Source organism: Crocodylus siamensis, chromosome 9, assembly GCF_052110815.1.
Source record: "Crocodylus siamensis isolate JL-2025a chromosome 9, ASM5211081v1, whole genome shotgun sequence".
Lineage (NCBI taxonomy): Eukaryota > Metazoa > Chordata > Crocodylia > Crocodylidae > Crocodylus > Crocodylus siamensis.
Window position 1 is genome coordinate 51262060 of NC_143403.1, and position 20407 is coordinate 51282466.

Genomic DNA, 20407 nt, shown 5'->3' on the forward strand with positions numbered 1-20407 from the left:
AGGCAGGAAACACAAACCCCATCTTTTGCAACAGACAAAAAACAAGGCGAGTCGGAGCCGAGGCTGGGGGCCCCGCGAGGCGTGTCTGGGCTTTGATCGCGGGCAGCGACTGGACGCGGGGAAATCCCGCGGGCTCCCGACCAGGGCGGGGCTGACACGGGCGACCCGGCCGCGGGGGTTGGCTTGGGCAGCGGCTCTTCGGGCCTGCGGCCGCTTCGGCCTCGTAAACCTGTCGGGGCTGAATTAAGGGGAAACGAGAGGATCGAGCCCTTTCCCTGGCATGGGTTTAAATCAATGCTGATCATTAGCTCGCATCTCTATTTCATATACACACGCAAGTACACGCCTGGACTCCCTCCCTCTCACACACACTGCAGTACCCATAAAGGAATATCTTTCCCCAGCGAATTTCAACCAGGTCCTGCAGACCTGACCACCCCGGAGCTGGGGCCAGGCCGGGTACCGGCCAGCAGCGCCCTCCTCCGCCTCTGCTTGCACCGGGGACGGGTAGCACGCGAGCCACAGTCATAGAAAGCGGGGGTTGGAAGGGACCTCCGGGGGTCACCTAGTCCAACTAGATCATCCCAGCCAAAGCCGTGTCTAGCCAGGTCTTGCAAACCTCCAAGGGTGGGAAGCCCCCCCCCCCCGGGTGACCTGTCCCCGTGCGGGGCTTGGCACCTGTGCAGCACTCAGCCTGAGGCCCGGGGCTGCCGCGCCCGCTTGGCCCTAGACGGGTCGGGAGGCGCCTGGAGCCGGGAGTGCTCTCGCGCCGGGTGTGTCACGGCTTGTCCACGCGTCTGTGGACGAGAGCGAGCGGCGGGGAGCGCGGCCGCGAGCGGAGCGGCAGGTGTGCGTGTGAGCACTGGTGCCGGCGGGTGTGCGGGCGGGAGGAGCAGGGGTGCGTGTGCAGAAGCGCGCGGGGAAGCGGCAGCGGAGGGTCGGGTGGGTGCAGACGGGCACGCGAGGGCGAGTGCCTGCGGGTCCCGGCACACGCGTGCCCAAGGGCGGGGGCGCGCGGGAGCGAGGGCTGCGGGCAGAGGGGCGTGTGCTCCGCGCGTGCACCCTTCTGCACGCCCTGACAGCCCGTGTGCCTGGAGCTGGGCCCGGGCCCAGAGTGTGGAGCGAGCCGGACAGAGACATGGAAGGGCCCCATTGCAGGCTGGGATCCCCGCACGCCTCCAGGCCCCTCTCTCGCCCTCGCTAGCGGCAGCGACAACCTTTCCAAGCCAGTCTCCAAGCACCTTGGAAAAGGTAGCTACAGGCACCGCCCTTTGGGAGGCACAAAATAGGTGATAGCCGGACTGAGCCTCAAGTTATCGGAGGACAGGAGAAAACTTTTGACTCCGGGAACGGCAGTTTCGGGCTCAGACCCAGTGCGGGGTGCTGTGCTGGGAATAGCGACTGCGCGCCATCAGCGCATCGGGAGCTTCCCCACATCAGGCTGCGGGGAAAACCACACAAGAAATGGAGGGAAGAGCCTGCCTGAGACGTCAGAAGATGGAAACCAGCTCTGGCGGCAGTGTGTTTACGACGTAAGATCCTGATAAAAATTACAGTAAAGTTATTTCAAATATAAAAAGGTTTCTGGCCCCGACCCTCCCTCGCAAGCAGGACTGCACCTCTGGGCGGTTTGCTAGGGGCGGGCGCTGAGAGGACCGTGCAGAGATGTCCCCCGGGGCCTGGGGAATTGGGAAGCACAGGCTCTGCGTGTGAGCCTGCCCACAACCGGGAGCAGGACGAACCGCAGGTCCCGGAGCAGGAAGCCCGCCCGGTCCAGCTCAGGCCCGGGCCCGCTCCGCTCCGCTCGAGGAAGGCCTGTAGCTTGCACAGCCTGGAGTGATCCCTGCCGGGAGAGTAAATCCCAGGGGGAGCCGGGAGCTGCTGGGATGAGGGCGGCTCTCGGGGGTAATCTGGGGCGATCTGGTTTTCTGTGGTGTGCGGGGGGAGGAATACTTTGTCTGCTGCGGTTGGAAAAGCTAATCAGCCGTGTTGCCAGGCGTATGGCATATCTCCGGCCCCGATCCTGCAAACACAGCCTCTCGCCTCTGTCCCAGACCCTTTGAATCACCCCCATCTCTCAGTGACACTCACACACACGCCGCTTCCTAGGGGCTCTCCAGACGGGCTCAGGGAACTTTTTCAACTCAATATGCATTTTTTTTCTCCACCCTAGAAAAAACAAACAGTTTCTCCCATCACAAGACTGCGGGCAAGGTCAGATAACAAGGCAGCTGGTGTGGAACGAAGTTGTAAGGAAATAATTGATATGTAGTAGGCTGAGTGAATCTATCCCAAAGAAAATATTACGTAAGTGACTATGATTACCATGCCCAGGAGAAAGGCAAGCTCATAAAGGCGAAATGTAGCAAATGAAACAAATGATCATTGGAAATGTTAAACACAGAGGAGCATTTCATCACGCAAACATAAATTCAGCTTGAAAGAGAATTAACCCCCCCCCCAACCCTCGTGTTGTTCAGTGTAAAATCGTTTGAAGATCAACTGCGGGCGGGGGGGTGCGATTTCTATTTACATGCTGGCAATGGAGTGGGTTACATGGAAGGGGTTGGGTACAGCCCTGGTAAAACTGAGGGCCCAAGTCCACCGCACCTGGATCCGGGCCGGAGCCAAGGCCCAGTGAAGTCCGTGCAACTTGCCCCCCGGCGGGCCCCGGCCGGGGGCGAGGTGGCTCCGGTGAGCTCAGGTGGGCTCAGGATCGGGCCGTTGTATCTGACATGCAGCAGTCTCGGGCCTCGGCGCCGCGTCCAGCACAACTTGCCTCTCGCTTTGCCTGGGCTACCTCGCAAATCTCCATGTCAAGACACGAGAAACAGGGGAAATGTCAGCAGAGAGCAGCTCGCAGGGCTCACTAAGCACTGGGGATGATTCACTCAAGTAGTAATACCGCCCTGTGTGGTGCATCAGTCACTACCGGGCCCTTTGCAAGGACCCATGCAGCGGTTGTACTGTTATACTGAGGGTTTCTATTCACCTGGCAGGGAAGATGTGCCAGTTGGCAGCGTCCAGGGCCCGGCTGGCCAGGCTACTAGACCTTGCGGCGCTTTTACAAAAGCTAAATGGTTCAGCAATCGCCCTGGTAGCCAGTCTGTGCTGGGAGGTCCAGCAGGAGAAAGCGAGTCAAGTAGGAATACGAAGGGGCTGGACACACAGAGAAAGAGAAGAGCTAGGTCCAGCTGTGTTTTAAAGCAGACCCTCGTGGGCAGAGCGGTCTTCAGTAGAGTGGCTGGTAGCAGAGGAGCTCACAAGTGAGTTTGGGGCAGGATATCCACAAAGAAGCTGGAACAACAGCGCATGCCCCTGCTGGGAGGTAATTCACGCCCACGTCCACACAGACACACGCACTCTGCCTGCACCAGTGGACCCGATCTCGGAGACACTAGTCACACCTGTACATAAAATCCCGCCGCTGAATAGTTTTACCCCGCGCCTACGTGCGTGCAGACCCCGGCTGCACCCGGGGCGGCTGGCTTGAGAGACCAGGGCTGCTTTGTACTGGGGCGAGGGATTTCCTCGCCTGGCAGATGAAAGGGGTTTAAAGCCGAGAGGGAGAGCCCGCGAGCTTTGGGACACGACCGGGAGTGATGTACTCCGGCCATCCGGGCAGGAGCGTAGCGGGCAGCTGGCTTGGCCGGCACGCTGGAGCTGGGGAAGTAATTCTAGGTCGCATCTTCAGCTAATATATCGCACCCTTTCTCCTCTAGCCGACACGGAGGAGCAGTTCTGGCGAGATGGTTCCCAAAACCCACCCCTGTCTGCGGTTCCCCCAAGCCCCCCCGGTCGCAGTTTGGGGTCCCCGTCTGGCTGCTCCGGGTCGATGGGCTGGAGCGACAGAAATCGCCCCTGGCTGCGACCCGCACGCGGGCCATGCCTCCCGGCTCGGCGCGGGGTGGCTGGAGGGAGGCGGGTTCCCAGGGCAAGGGGGGAAGTGGGAAGGCCCCGCTGGACCTTCCCGATGACTGATTTATCCCGCATTAGCGATTTCCTCGGTACTTTCTACTTGGGATTTTATCTCGGGGTTTCTCCCTGTTCGAGTGCCCCCCAAATATCTGTGAAACCGTATTTTGGAAGAGTTTAAGAGAGCGATGGAGCTGGTTTTTCTTGCCGTTTTTAAGTATTATATTTATGTGGGAGCATGAATAAAGCCCTGAAACTAAGCCCCGGCGCACAACCTCCCTCATCTCAGGCTCTCTCTGAGGTATAACAGTGACCAGGTCCCTCAACGCGTGCAGAGGTTTCCCAAAGATCACTCACGATATTTCCTCGCCAGAGCAAACGCGTTTCTGTCTCGAAGAAATTCGTTCCCTCTGCCTTCCCCGCGGGGCAAAAAAAAAAAAGAAAAGAAAAAACCCCTTCCTTTTATTATCCTCTAATGTAAAGCACCCGCATCATTTGTGCCTGCGAGATCTCGCACTGCGTTTGCTCTTCCTAACACAAGTCATGATGGACGTGCCTTTGGCTGTCAGACCCGGGACGCCGTCGGGGGGCTGGGGACAACCCGGCAGGGTCCCCCCACCATCGCTGGAAGCTGGTTTTTCCTCCTTTCCACGCTGCTGCTTCGCAACCAGCCCGTGGCAGGGTTGTTACCCCGAAGCCAGCAGCTTGCAACCAACTTTCAAAGCAGAGGGAGAAGCTGTGGACGTTTCACTCGTGACCGCGAAAAGTGAAGACCGTTTGTTCCAAGTGCCCCAATTTCACTAGTCTGGTCGGCGGAAGCAGGAGAGGGGAGAGGGATGCTCCAGAAATGGATCCCCCCTCCTTGCCCAGCTGCAGCGCCATCAAAAAAACCCGGGGCTGTTTGCTTGTGGTTTGCAGACAGAGAGCAAGACCAAACCAGCCACGCGATTCTGCAAATGCTTCTGCCTCAGAGGCTGCTAGGAGTTGGGTTTAAGTGGCAGGATCGGACTCTTGATCCGTCAGCCCCTAGGTGACATTTCTGGGAAGATCAGAGGAATTTCGGAGCCCGAATCCCATGCTCCGAAGCGCCCTCGACTCCCAGGAATCGGCCCCAGGGAAACGGGGGCGCTGCTCGCTTCCTTCGTAGTGTCCGTAAAGAAAATCAGTGCATGGCCGTATGGGGAAGTCAGCACCCAATATTAACAGAGCTGAATGAGGGTAATGCACGAGTGTATTCACGTGTGTCTCCCACTAGACTTGTGTGCGACTCCTGTATGGCACGTGAGCATATTATCCCCTGTCTGTCTGTCCGTCTGTCCACCCACTCACGGGAATGTGTATGCGTGTGATAGCATTTCTCCCTGCATAGTTACCATGCGTCGTCTAAAGCTAAGCACGGTTTATCACGTTTTATTGGTTCAACTTTCTTTCTGCCTCACCTTAAGCACATGTCTGCTGCTATTCCAGATTAGCCCCCGAGCACGCATTCGTCTGCTGCCTGCATTTCACACCACACTGCCCACGTATGCTTAAATTTACGTATTTCTGCACAAAGTATGAGCCCAGTGCTGCAGCCTCTCCCCGAGTATCATTCCTCTCCTCTGACTTAACCGGTCAGTTGCCCCGCACAGTGAGGGCTGCAGAGCCGGGTCCCTGCTTAGATGAATAATGGCGTTCATTACATCCAGAAAAACACACGCCCTTTCTCTGTCGGGCTGTGTATTAGTCTGGATACTGGGCGAAGTCAACAACAGAACTTCCTGGGGAGGGATCAAACCACACTGAGGCTGGCCATTAGATCCCAACCATATTATACTCCCAGCAGAAACATGTGCCACATGTGCACCTCTTGCCCCTAATACTCTGCTTCTCTATAGTTGCTATCTAGATAACCCAGCTAGACAAAGCCTTGGCTGGCATGGTCTAGCTGGGAATGGTCCTGCTTTGGATTAGATGACCTCCTGAGGTCTTCCAGCCCTAATTTTCCATGACTGCATGACATTATCAATGATCCACTTCAGTAACAAAGCAAAAGGCAGCAATGTCTCCACCTGCATCGTCCCCTTCCCATGTACAAACCTGCCCTTGCTAATAGGGATCTGGACCAACCTGAGGCTACACACTTGGACCCTCCTGCCCGCCCAGCCCTGCCGACCTCCAGATCAGAGCTAGGGGGAGAGGAGTGCGTGGGTGAGAAACGCCGAAGGCTGCAAACTGCAGCACATGCAGAGTTCAAGCCCCAGCACCTTATGCTTCAATGAATATCCCCAAGCTCCTGCAATTCCCACTGAGGACTTTGATTTCCTACAGTGTTGGAGGGACAACCTTTCCCCTGCCCACCCCTCTCTTCCGAGCTTCAGATGTCTTCAAGCCTTGAAAGGCAATCTCCCCAGCCCCCCTAGGCAGCATCACTCGAGTCCGCGACGAGGCTGCGGGGTTTGCAAATGCACCTCGTGAACCAGCTTCTTCTTCCTTTTCTTTTAACCTTTGTGCTTTTTTAAAATCGTACCGGATGACTGATCGCACTGAATGGGTACGGAAAGGGAAAAGACATTTCCTTGAGGAATTCCCTTAGACCAAAGCACTCGCGATGTAAGTTTTGTTCCCATTTGGGGGGGGGGGGGAGATGTCCATATTGTGCCTCTTAAGGAATCAGCTGAAATCAGAACACCTGCTTTCCATTATCCTGCTACTCCTGCTTGTAAATGAAGTCATTTAAACAAATAAATGGGGGGGAAAAACACGAGGGAAAAGCAGCGTGTTGTTTTTGTCCCCGGACACGCGGGAATCGCTTAAAGCGAATCACTGACTAAAACAGACAGTATAAAAACCACCGTGGGAGTTGTACCAGGGCACCTTCTGCCTCGTGGACCAAATGCACCGAACCAACCCGGCGCACGCACAGATCCACCCGCAAGCTGCCCTGAGACGGGAGCCCCGGGCAAGCCTCCAGCGGCGCAGCGAGCACAGGGAAACCCTGCACAGACCCAGGTCCACGCACGAACCCCCCCCCCCCCAACACACGCAGACCTCAGGCACGGATATACCGTGAAAATATAACGTGTGCAGGTACACGTTTCTACCCAGCTCGAGGTAGACGTGCGGCCACGCGCACACTGACACGCACCCCCACTCCCCGTGCTCTCGCCAGGGGCAAGGCGCAGCCAGCCTGGGGTTTCACGCCCCCTCGCCGCCAGCCCGTCCATCACTCCTCGCCCACCACTCCGGTAAGCAGCCCGGCTCCTGTGGAAAGGCTCAAGGACCCCCGGAGGGAGAACATTACCTTAGAAACAGTGCCGCTGTGCAGGGAGTCGGCACCCCGGGAGAAGTAGCGCGGATGATAAGTACTGCACTTCCCCTGACAGCAGTTTCTCTTGGCCACTGGCCCCGTTTCCGGTTGTATACTAGGGGACCCACTGAGTTGTGCTGATAAGGTATCACAGTGTCTCTCGAGCCGCGGTCAGCACCTTAGCTCGGAGCTCCGCGGGGCCACTGGCAGCAGCTCCAGGACAGCGGGGATATGTCGAGGTATTTCTGGTAACAATCACATCACACAAATGCCGCATTCCGGCTTCCTTTCTCTTTATCCCTACCACCAAGTTTGAAGTCACACCTTCTCCTGGATTTTTTAGGCCCTGGTGGGGGTGGGGGTGCTGCTGGTTGTTAATCTATAGGGTTTCACCAGGCCAATAAAACCAACATAAGCAGAAACTTCTTTTTCAATAGACATTTCCCTTACCCCCCCCACCCCAACACACTTTTTTTTCTTCCCAAAGAACTCCCGTTTGTTTTTGCCTGAGTTAAAGGGGAGAGTTTGCAAACAGCTTTGCATGGTAGGGGAAATCTGAAAAAAAAAAACCCTGAAAATGACTCAGACTGAGATACAATTGTTTTCTGTTTGCAGAGAGACTTAAGGCTTCTGGTGCATGCACATGTATGTGTTTATGTGTATGTGTATTCTGGAAGGACACTTGGAAAGGAGAAACACAAACACACATCATACTGCATCACACATACCCACAACCAAGAGGGTTCTGCTTCTAGAGCGGTGATTCTCATCTAGGGTGCCACAGCACCCAGAGGTGCTGGGAGATGCTTTTAATGAAGCCACAGAGTGCCACTCCATGTTAGTACTGTGAGGTGTGCAAACATCTCCACACAATTTACAAGAAAAAATCTGAGATTTCACATAAAAATTCACAGTGTCAGAAACATTCAGACCTGTTGGGTCTTTCTACATTCTTTGCAACACAAGACATGCTCTACTATTTTTCCATAGTCAAGAAACGAGTGCAAACTAAGAGCTGTGATTTTTAGAGGGGTGCCCCAAAATCTAAAAAGGTTGAGAACCACTGGTCTAGAACAAGATCAAAGGCCTTAAATCTTAACTATAAAAAGTTCTTAGATATGCACACACATACACATAGGTATCCATATACAACTTCAGTATCCATGTCCATATTGTTTAAAAATCTATTAAATACATTTCACATTTAAGACTTAAAATCTCTGGTTTTATTAAAGAATTGGGCCTCCAAATCCAGTAAGTAGCTTTGAAAAGTTCAATCGAAAATTATGGAATGCTAATTACTAAGTTAATTCATTTCTCCATCCCTTTTTTGAAAAATGGGTCCTCATTTACTATTTTCCAAACCTCTATTAACTCTCTAATTTTCTCTGACTTTTCACAATCAGCTGTGGGAACCATCTGACTATTTTCCTTATTTTTTATGGAACTGGAAATCTATTAGGAAATTTTGAAAATCAGCCTTGATGTCCATTCTTAGTAATATTTCAGGTTTTAAGAGGCAGTGGGGAAGCACCAAGGGCACTTTCCCAACTCTATTGAAGCTGATGGGAATTTTTCTATTAATTTTAAAGCTTTGAATTAGGCTCAGTACCTCCATCTACAAGATAATAGAATTTTAAATGAGTGGATTTATAACAAATTATTAAAGTATATTCTCTTGGACTGGCTTTTTTTTTTTTTGGTATTTTATTGCAAACTGCCCTGAGACTTTGTTAGGGAGGGCAGCATATAACTCTAATACACAAAGAAAATATAATTCTTCACAAATGTACTCAGTTTTTTTTTTAAATGATAAAACTAGTGAGTAAGAGATTGCAAAGAACAAGGTCTTTTTTTTTGCTAAATAGAATTACGAACTTGGTGAATATGGGTCTCAAACAGGACATATTTGGGATATTTTTTAGGCATCTGACACTCACAAAATGTTACTTGAAAAACTATTTCAAATAGACTTGGATATGAGATTTGGATACAAGCGCTGGCTGCCTGAGAGGAAGTATTGGCTAGGACTGGGTTAGGAGACAGGAATCCTGAGCTATCTTTGTGACTCTACCACATGGTCACCTGTGACACCATGGACAACTCACCTCTCCTGTTTCCCTTCCCTGCTCCACCCTCAGCCATCTCCTTGACTATTGTATATGTAGATTGTAACTTCTTTGGGCCGTTGTCAGTCATCTTAGTCTGTGTCTGTACAGCACCCAGACAACAGGGGTGCTGGTCTGTGACTGAGGCTCCTACACATTATAACAACAGCAACATGTGAATGCATGTATGTCGGCGTGGGTACCACACTGCAGAGCAAGACTCTGATTTTGGCTCAGGTTTCTAGTTGTCACTTGGTTACAACAACAACATGAACAGTACTTTGTGGATTGAAAATAGGCAGAAGGGTTGTAAGCCAAGTATTACTCTTGTGGGAGGTATCTTATAGGGCACTCAGAGGATCTTTGCTTAGACCTGGTCTTTTAATAATTTCATCAGTGACCTAATAAAACGAGTGAGTAGCTGGTGAATAAAACTGTCAGATGCTATACAGCTGGGAACAGCAGGGAGGATTAAAAAAGAAAGAAAGGGGCCTAGAATGAGTAGGAATATAGAAAAATACATTGAGTTTAGGAAAAAACAAGCTCAAGGAAATCATCCAAAATGTACATTTTAAAGTGCAGCCAATGAAAGTAGAGTCCAATGAAATCAAAAAGCAGGTCCTGAGAAAGAATGATCAATGTAGACAGGAGTTAAACCAGAGTCTGCAGTGTATAATATCTGGAGAGGGAACAATGTATGTAGAGGCCTAACAGAAGGAAAATGAAAGGCATGGTTCTGCAGTTAATTGCAATTATGGGTGTCTTGTTGCCAGAAAGATATTGAAGAGGAAGTGAATGGGGTTCAGAAAAAAGTAAAGAAAATTATTAAAATCTCTGGGGCAGGGACTGTCACTTACTATGTATTTGTATAGAGTGTCCTACCATCATCCTCCACCTCCATCACCACTATCAATAGTAGTAATAGTACGATTGAACAGCACTTACAATAATAAGAAAAGAACTGACTTTCTGTTTATACCAACAGAACTGGTGTAAGCAATCAAGGAGATATAATAAAACTTTGAAGGGTGCAAATGAAAGAGGAAGATGGGCCCAATTACTAGGTCAAAAGTATAAGATTGAGAAGGCCTTGCTTCAATTACTTTTACGTCTTCCTGTGTAATACGGGCCATGTAACCTCTCTGTTCCTTTGCTCACAGGAGTGATAGGAGAAGTATTGTGAAACGCTTAGGGACTGTGCTAATATGGGCAATGATTCTCAACCAGGGTGCTGCAGCACCCCGGGTTGTGAGATTCTTTTAAGGGTGTCAAGCAGTATTAGCACTGTTTGGTGTACAAACACCTACACATTATTCACAAAATAAATCTAGATATTTCAAATAGGAATCCATAGTATCAAAACCATTCTGGCCTATTGTGGTCTTTCTGAGTTTGTTGCAACACAAGAATTGCTGTATCATTTTTCTATAGTCAAAAAATGAGTGAAAACTTAGAGCTGGCATTTTCTGAGGGGCATCTTGAGTATAACACGGTTGAGATTCACTCAGATAGAGAAACATGGAGACTAGAAAATAATTTTTTAGGATGATGTATGGGATGTAACTAAGAGAAAAAATAAGACAAGTATCAGAAAATCTTCCTGATTGAGAGCTCTATTAGAGTGTGAAATAGTTTCCGTTGGAAAGTGTTGAAAAAGCACATCTATTGGGACATTTAAAATTAAACTGGAAAAAAAATTCTAGCTCAAGAGGGAAAATATTCTGCATTGGCAGGGAGAAACCAAGGTTATTTAACAAGTGTAAGACCCTTTTTCTTCTCTGGTAGTTATTTTGGTGTTAAAACAGAAATGGGCACAAGGCAAGAAGCAATGCATGCTTTCTCAACAGCTGGACAAATGGTAATGGTAGGGGTTATCCAGCAACCAGACTCACACAAATTTGGCACTAGGAGTCCCTTCATAAATAACTGGTTAATTTATGAAGTAAACAAGATTTGGTAACAAGATTTAACCAAACCCGGATACAAAGCTTAAGTTTGTTGGATTGGATCCTCAGCTGATATAAACCAGGTTACCCTATTGACATGAACACAAACATACAACAATGCAATTTGGTTTATAACATTGTAGAAGAAGGACTGCATGCTCTTAGAATGACCTGCTTGGGTCAAGTCCCTGTGATTTCAGGGGATAGAATTATTGTTGGCCTCTTTCTATTCTTTTTGGCTGCCTCGCTATTATACATATTTTTTCACAAAAGCCTCATTTTAAAGGAAATGTTTCTTCCAGTTTTTGCTTTAATCTTATGCAGAGATTTTAAGAAAAAAAACATCAACTCAAATAGTTCTCATTTGGAAATGTTACAGGTTTGTTTTTTTAACCATAGTAAGGTTTATAGAATACATATAGAATGAAAAGCATAGCTATATATTTATCTATAGTTAGACATAAAATGTTCTTTATTCTAGTATAGTATACTATACTATATAGTAGTAATAGTAGAGCAATGGTATCAAGTTGCAGCAAGGGAAATTTAAGTTAGATATTAGGAAAAACTTTTTTCATGAGGAGCATAGTAAAGCAGTAGAACAGGTTACTCAGCGAGTTAGTGGAATCTCCATCGTTTGAGGTTTTTAAGACCCAGTTAGACAAAACCTTGGCTGGGATGATGTAGTTGAGGATGGTCTTGCTTTGAGCAGGAGATTAGACTAGATAACCTCCTGTGGTCCCTTCTAACCCTAATTTTCTATGAGTCTAGTAGTAGTATACTGCATATAGTATATATGACCAAAATTCAGGTGTGTGGCATCTGAGGGTCAATCAATCTATCTATGCTAAATTTTGTAGGATTTTTAGACAATAACATCTAATAAAATACATTCCACCTTTATACATAGGAGTGATATCACCCCTTTGAAAGGTACAAAAATCAACCTGTTTTCCACTGTATCACATCAGTCTTACACAAGCAAATTATAATAGTATAAAAACAGAGAAATACAACAGTGGATCCAGCTTGTTAGCTCAATGTCCTTTTTTTTATTTTTTATGTTTTTGCACACACACACACACCTCTCTCTCTCTCTCTCTCTTTCTCTCTCTCTGTATATACACCCTAAATGGTTGATTCCATTAATACTTCCCTCTTCCCCTTTCAACACTTGTAATTTAATTTTAAAAAGAAGAAGAATCAATGTCAATTTGTGTCACCACCACCAAAGCATCACCAAAGCTGGTGCAGTCATGAACATCATTATAATCTGCTAATAGGAACAATCAGGGAAGGGTAAAAGGTATATCTGTGCATGTGTGTGTGTGTGCATGCACACATCTGAGAAGGAGGGGGAGAGAAAGGGAGGGGGAAAGAGAGTTTATAAACATCCATCTCCAATAATGAGCCCTCTAGGAAGAAATGAAAAATAGCTAAAGCTTGGTAAAGTCAATTAAGTTGCTTTTAAATAAGGGGTTACCCAGAGAGGCCAAAAGTTAACATGTAAGGCTTATTGCCAGTGCAGTAAAAATAAAATTGTGCTTGAATATTTGAAGACATTTGGTTGCTATTATAGACAAGTGGAGCTAATAGCATGGGGGCCTTCATAAACTAACCACTGGGGCTGGGCATCCTATAAGGACACACTGAAAAGCAAGACTGCGAAGTTCTCTGGCTAAATCATTCCAAATGGTCTATTATAAAAAACGCTGGCACAACAGGCATGGTAAGGACACAGAGCATTTATAATAAAAGCTTTATAATGAGAAGCTCACCCTGTGAATACTGATGAAGGATGTTTAGTTTTTATTAGCTCACAGAGAACATAAGGGCAAAGCTTTGTGATATAGATTCCTATAATGACATGTATATTGTCTGTCCTTACTATTCCAACCTATTTGTAAAATCAGCTGTGTGCATTTACATTTTTTAAATCAAGAATTGGGGTGGGAGAGCATGAGATGTGTAATTGTACCTTCAGGATCTTTTTTGAAGAAGGAGGGGCTCTGGTTTAAACCATGGAGAAGAAAAGAGAAGAAAAAGAAAAGATGACCAACACATGCATTGTTGTTTTTACTCCTGCCAGCCTGTAATGACCTGCTCTTGAGCTCTTTGAAATAAATGGAGATTATGTGTTGGCTTTGGTGGGAACTGTGTGGGACTTATGGCTGCACTTACTCAGACTATGCCCCCAGATGGCAAACCTGTCTGATAAGGAAGCTAGTAGAGCTGTCAGCATTCAGCACCTGTTTCTGCTGTGTTTACCTGCATTGAAAAGTACCTTGAGTCATAAGGACTTGTTTGCAAAATAGAGGGCTACTCTGCCCAAGTAAGGGCTGCTGAATCGAGCCCTTATAGGCCTTGTTGCCTAAATTTCAGCACCTATGTCTACATTGAAACACCCACATAAGAAGCCTGGTTTTCCAAAAGGCTGATGACGGAGCACCTGCTATTCCCACTGAAGACAATGGTAATTCTCCTATCCATTCAGTGCTTGAGGGAAGACGCCAGAGTTTGAGCTATCCCATATTAAGGATGTGATACATCCGTGTATTCTGTATTCATGAGGGGAGGGTGGAGGGGAAATGCTGAATTCCTTACCAAAGACTTTCTCAGGCAATGCTCTAGTGCATTGCAGCCAAGTCAGTGCAGTTCCATTGAAACTCCTCTTTCAGCCTATGTATTCTCCTTGACATACATATGCATTGTTTTCCAGAATATAGTTGGGGATTATACTGACTGGCTGGCAAAGAACTGGACCCTGATATTAGTGTGGGCAATATTTACTGAAGTCAGCATTCATTAGTTACCAATTTATCACATGTCTGATGATGTCATGGTGAGCCTCTTCCCAATAGAAGACCCAAATACAGGAGAAAGCATGAGGTAACTAATCATGTGTGTATCCTTGAAGCAGGTAACTCACCCTTAACTTATTGTACACTGCTAGCTTTTCCACAAAAGTCACACGTTTCCTGACCACTTACATGGCCCAGGAATACTTTTATTTCATTGTGTCTGAGCACCTTACATTCTTCAATTTATCCTCACAAGGTCCTTATGAGGTAGGCTACTATTATCTCTGCTGTGCAGAGGGGAACTGAGGCACAGAGAAACTATGAGACAGATTTTTAAAAAGTACTTAAGGATCCTAACCATTAGGACAGGGGGTTTTCAGGAGAATCAAAATCAGTAGGAGTGAAGGACATCAACACTCCTAGAAATCCCACTAGACACCTCTATACACATACACCCCCTTTAAAAAAAAATCATCAGCAATTAGCCCAAGGCCACTTAGGCAAACTTGTAGCAAAGCATGGAAATTAAACCAAGGTGCCCTAAGTGCTGGGCTGGTCTCCTTACCACTGGTCCATTGCTTTTGTAACCTTAGGTACCTCCTACTTAGAAAACAGGTAGAAGGAGCATGTTTGAAGTGGAGAGTATGTAAGAGTTCAGCCCCACTGACTCTTCATAGCCAATGTGCAAAAAGAGGTAGAAGTAGGAATAACCACTTTTTATTTCTTATGTTACAGTTGTGCTGAGAGGATCCAGCCAGGATTAGAGCTGCCTTGCGTACAGCATTGGGCAAACAGGTAAAAATGCATACTCCATGCCTTAACTTCATAGCATAAATAAAGCAAGAGAAAGGAAGGGTGATAAGGGAAACAGGGAGAACATACTTTGTCCTGGTCACTCAGGATGTGGTGCTGTTGCAGCCCTAAACTGAAATCCAAATGATCCGAGGTTCAGCCCAGTTCCCCATCCACCAAAACTTGCAGCTCACCTTTTCAAACTGGAGCATGACGCAGGAGAGGGGAGACCAGTGGGGGAGAGGAATCTGCCTCTATTTGTTTATCCACAAGTAAATTATAGCTGCAAATCTGTCAGGCTGGTCCTGTGGTTTGGGGTTTGGGTGAGAGTTTCCTTGGCTTTATGGTCTTGGCTGTTATACATTCCAGGTTTCCTTTCTAGCCCTTGATAAACACTTCTTACCAAATGCTCAGGTAGAAAAGAATCCTAAATATTGGGGTGGAAAACCCAAAAGCCCAGATAAAAGTAAATCTTGTACGTCACTAGATTCCTACGTGAATGAGCAAACTTGGCTAATGAGTGGTCGGGGCAGTGCTTATGTTTTTCACATGTGTCAAACTGAGAGCCAGACTGCTACGCTCTTATGCTCAGCAGGTTGGGCTGTAAGTACCTTCATCAGCCAGCCTATCTGATTTCTTTTTCTGACCCTGTCTGAAGGTTCAGATGATAGCATGCCAAAAAAATAGATGCATTAATGGATTTGGAGGGGCTTGAACAGGGTAGAATAGAATTGCACTTAGGCACCTAAATTCAATTATACACCTAAAATTGAAATAGAATCTGGCCATAGGTGTCTTCTCCCATCAGTTACTGTTAAGCATGTTTGACCCCCTGATGTGAATAGAATCACCCCACCTCAGGCCCTGCTATAGCAATATGAGCTTGATATATTTAGGCCATTCAGTACACACCCAGCTCAAGCCAATGGGAACACAACACCTTACCTGATCATTTACAATATAATACTGCAAAACCATCACAAAACACTTTGCACCATGCTTCATTTTTGCCTGCATACTAATAATATACTGTGCACACAACTTAAGTGCAACATACTTTAATCATGTCAGGAAACACATCAGAAATACTGATAAAAAACAGCTAAGCTGAAGACACTCCAGTTGTGCAAAATACAAAAAAATATGCCCTCAGTTGAAATTGCCAGAATTTCCATCAGTAAGGGTTTGAAAAAACTTACAGTATATTACAACCATTGACTATAATCATAAGCCAAAATTATTTATTGCAAGGAAGCAGACCTCAGAAGTTTGTCTGATAAAGATAAAGCAACTAAGAATTTCATCTGACAGCACTGACAAAGCTGAGTCCTGCTCTGTCTGACTTACTATTGTAGTCCTCTACTTTACACAGTGGAAGTACCATCAATAGCATGGAGAGGCTTCAGCCACGACTGGGGCACCAATATGCTGAGACCCCCCCCCCCCCCCCCCCCCCCCCCCCCACAAAGACCTTATCAGAAAGACAGAGAGGGCGTGTCTACACAAGATGCTAAATGAGCAGTAGACTATTTCTACTGTGCATTAGCGCAGCAGGCAAACCCGTGCTAATGGGCTAATGCACAGTAGAATTAGCCTACTGTGCATTAGCATCACAAACAAAATGTACACCAGTGCTACTGTACATAACGTTAGTACCTGTTATTACAGGTACTAAATTTAATGCACCATAAGTATAGCGCATTAATGAACATGTAGACATGGCCAGTGTCTTTTTGGGGAAACAAAGACACAGAAAGGTGAACTGATTTCCCCAAGGCTAGGCAGCCTATTAGCAGCAGATCTGTGAACAGAAATTAGTTCTCCAATCTTCCAGGGCCAGTGTCCAACCTGCTAAGGTGTATCCTAGGATTCTTCCCACCTGATTGCCTATTTCCCCTCTGTTTCCCCTCCAAAGTCCTTAAGGAGCATGGTGAAAGACTTGTCTACCCAGGTTTTTACATGTTATGTTAAATCAGTAGAAATGTGATTCTTTAATTCTTCTCCCTAAAGAAGATGAGTTATTTAGAAAGACAATAGCTAGCTAACTAGGCAGGCAGGCATGCAAAAAAAGAACACCACAGCTCCCCTTTCTATCCCTCCACACACTTCTCTCATTCCCTGGAAAGTGACACACATGGAAGTGGGCAGAGCCATCTCCATGATGGGGTGTCATCAACATTGGCTCCACTGAAGCTTCTCTGAAGGCGCTCCCTGTGGTATTTTACTGGCTGGGGTTGGGAGCTGTAATGGAAAGAATGTGGGGAATAGATGCTTCCTGGAATGTTATCTCCAGCTCTTCTCTATCTCTTCAATGTTGTATTTAAAAAAAAAGGAACATCTCCAGACACCCTAATGGGATTTTTCCTTCTTCTCCCAACTCATTGACACTGTAGCAAGATCAAAGAATGTTCCTTCCGTGGAGCACACAGACTGTGGATTCAAAGGACAAACAGAGCTTGCAGCATTGTAGGACACAGTCTGTGGCCTCCCTTCCCCATTCACTGTGAGTGCAGGACAAACCCCAGTGACCATGGTTCCAGCCATCTGCCTGGAAAGCACAAGCACAAGCAAATGCCATGATGATTTAAATAGCATGTAAACAAATATGCAAATTGCACCCAGCCCCTGGGTTTTTGGCAGGTGGCCAGTGTGATGATTTATGATGCAGAATTTGGACATCCCTGCTACATCCATTCCCCCAGCTAAAACTCCATGCTTGTCCTGTGCCCTGCTCAGAATGAGACCATGCCCCAATGTCTGGGGCTTGCTTGTTTAATTTGGCTCCCACATTGATGCCCACAAAGCTCTGAATTTCCTTCTGACTTACGGCTGCACATTTCAACTCCCATTTCCTCCAGAGGCAAATGGGTGCATTCACCTTTGTAATAAAAACATAGTGACTGCTGGGCAAAAGGCCTAATGCAACTCCCACTGAGGTGGATGAGGGTTGATTTAATTCACTTCAGTGGGTGTTGGATTGGATCCCAAGAGCAGCAATTATGCCAGTTTGCAAGACCCCTTCAGAGGCCACCTCTGGGGAATGAGTGGTAACTGCATTTCCAGTGAGTCAGTGTCCCCATTTCCATTCAGGTTTTCTCAGTTCTAACTTGTGCTTCCTTAACAAGTCATAAATTCAGATGCATGGATTTTCTCTGTCCTTTTTTTTTTTGACTTCCACTTAATGACCTGACTCTCTAAAATATGGCAAGCATTTTCCTTCTAAAATACTTGAGGTTTAGGACAGGTAGTAAATGAAGACCTGCCTTCTCCTCTTAAAATATTATATTGCTGGACTCCTGGCCTTGAACCCAGCCTTATTGGCTCCTAGGAAAGGGGATGCATTTTTCGTTCCTACTTTTCAATTAGCTGTAATGTTTGCCTCCTCCTTCCCCCACCCCCCCAAAAAATCTTTACAGTGGCACAAGGCAATATTATGCTGCTACCACTTTTATTTCTTCCACCCCAGTAGGAGTTTAGCACAGCAGATATAGATTTGCTTCCAGGTTCTGTATGCAATAGTTCTAGTCAAAATCATGGAGCTACCCTCCTTTTACACTTGCTGTAATAACATGGGCCATAGTTACTCTGAAGTTTACTATTGTAGTGAGGAGGCTGCACTTTTTGAAGTTCCCATGGCCAAAGCTTTCAAGGCCAAATCTTCCTTGATTGTCTCTTTACAACAGCCTAGTGATGGCCAATTCCCTGTTTTAGTGATGAGGAATGGATACACAGAGCAGAGTAAGTGACCCATCCCACAGAAATGATCTGGGGCTGAACTTAGCTGTCCTGAACCCACTGTCTCTATCAGACTATACTTCTCTACCTCCTTCATTCACATTAAGGACTATTTGCCTGAGGAAGGGTATGAGAGATGTAGTCATAGTACCATAAATCATTTTTCAGACCCTGAGTTTCTTGATACTTCCCATGTGTAAAGTGTATTACAACTCCCCTTCACTGCCCAGTCTGGAGAGACTACAGGAGAGAAGCCACAACCCGGCTTAGATAGCTTAACCTCAAATGATAGAATATTATGATTTTGTCTGTAAACTCAGTCCCCAGTGAACTGGTCAACATGGGAGCTGTCTCAAGCTCAGTTCTCTGCCTGTTTGATATTATTTTCTTTTAAAGACAAAGCTAATTGCTCTAAAGTGGGAGACCAATCAATTATTTTAATAGCAACACTGTGAGGTTAAACACTGCATTCCTTGGCATTGACTTCAGGATTGCTACCTCACACACAAATGAACACACTGGTAAGATGTGGTAACTCAGTTCCCTTCTGCAGCATGGAGCAAGGGAGTAGGAAATACTATCAAAATGGAAGGGTTCCCTCCTAGAAGGCAAGAGAAGCGTTTCTGTGGCTTTGCCTTGACTGCAGAAGTCCTTTTTGGCAACACAGACAGTTCAGACTCCCTCTGCCTTTGAGAGCCTATATCAGGTCTGAGTGGAGGCAGAAGCAGAGAAAAGCCAACCTGTCCAACACTCTCCAAGAACCTTGGTGACTTTCCAAGTGGACAGCATGGGGAAATTAATAATGCTGGATGTATTGCTGACAGGGATGATCAAGAAATAGTGGGGGAAGCCATGAATCATTAATCTGGCAATTCTTTTTGGTAGTTGAATAGCAAATATTTATTCAGAAATGTGCCACTTGATGGTCAGTTGGTCAAATGAACCCCATGGAGGATATCAGCAGACCACCCTGCTCCATAACTTCTGCTCTATGCTATCACTTCTCTGTCCCCAGTTTGCCTTGATGGGACATAGGGCCACATGCAAAACAAAGAAAGCCAATGGCTGTATTTCAGATTTCAGTACATGGGATTAAATCTGAATATCTCCTAAATTTCAACCTTATTAGTAATTGGTATCCTCACAATTCTTAAAGGTGCCAGGAAAAAGTAAGACCCATAAGGGGTGGAGCCATATACCCATAAAGTAAGAGACAATCTCAGTGCCAAAAAATACGTGGATTTCCCAACAGAGTCTTGTGTTGGAACAACCGCAAAAATGCATTTCCTTTTCCTGATTTACACTAAAATTTTGTTTAAATAGTTTTCGGGGCTAGCTACCTTGTGTTCAACCTAGCAGCAAGGCAACATCTCATCCCTTCCATGAACCCCAGCTCCTTAAAGGGAGAATATTTTAAAAATTCAGATGCTTCAAAACTGTTGAGACTTGGATTCAACAAAGCTCTTGATCATGTGTTTAATGTAAAGCATGTGTTTAAGTCCCTACACTTGTAAATTGTTTGAAGTTCAGAAAGTGCTTATGATTTTTTTTAAATTGGGACCTTAATTTGGAAGTGCTTTTCTTACTTATGTGAGAGGAAATGATCAGACACACAAAGATTATAAACGGTCCATCCTAAAGCAAGCTTCCTACATCCTTGTTTTGGCATGGATAAAAGAAGTTAAATATGCAGTGATACTGGTTTCTTTCAGTTCCAGCGCCTTCACTGAGATGTGTGGGTGTCCAGCTCTTCTTAAAAATAGTCCACTCATATTTAAATGCCTAAGTAGGTCTCTATCTATGTATATTTAGATACACAGA

General features: G+C 46.6%; 1 protein-coding gene and 1 long non-coding RNA gene across 3 annotated transcripts in view; one reads left to right on the plus strand and one right to left on the minus strand.

Moving 5' to 3' along the window:
• The window catches only part of TBX5 (T-box transcription factor 5), a 92269-nt gene extending 84917 nt beyond the window's left edge, over positions 1-7352 (minus strand). Inside the window, exon 1 of one of the 2 annotated variants that reach the window (XM_090063566.1) lies at positions 7199-7352. The gene's annotated coding sequence lies outside the window, so the exon portion shown is untranslated. The remainder of the gene's footprint in view (positions 1-7198) is intronic. The other variant, XM_090063568.1, reaches the window with a different exon arrangement.
• A 30-nt stretch (positions 7353-7382) lies between these two features.
• LOC149857555 (uncharacterized) overlaps positions 7383-20407 on the plus strand; it is a 43343-nt gene continuing 30318 nt past the window's right edge. Inside the window, exons 1-2 of the long non-coding RNA XR_016444306.1 lie at positions 7383-7443; positions 14795-14854. This is a non-coding gene — a long non-coding RNA (uncharacterized LOC149857555). The remainder of the gene's footprint in view (positions 7444-14794; positions 14855-20407) is intronic.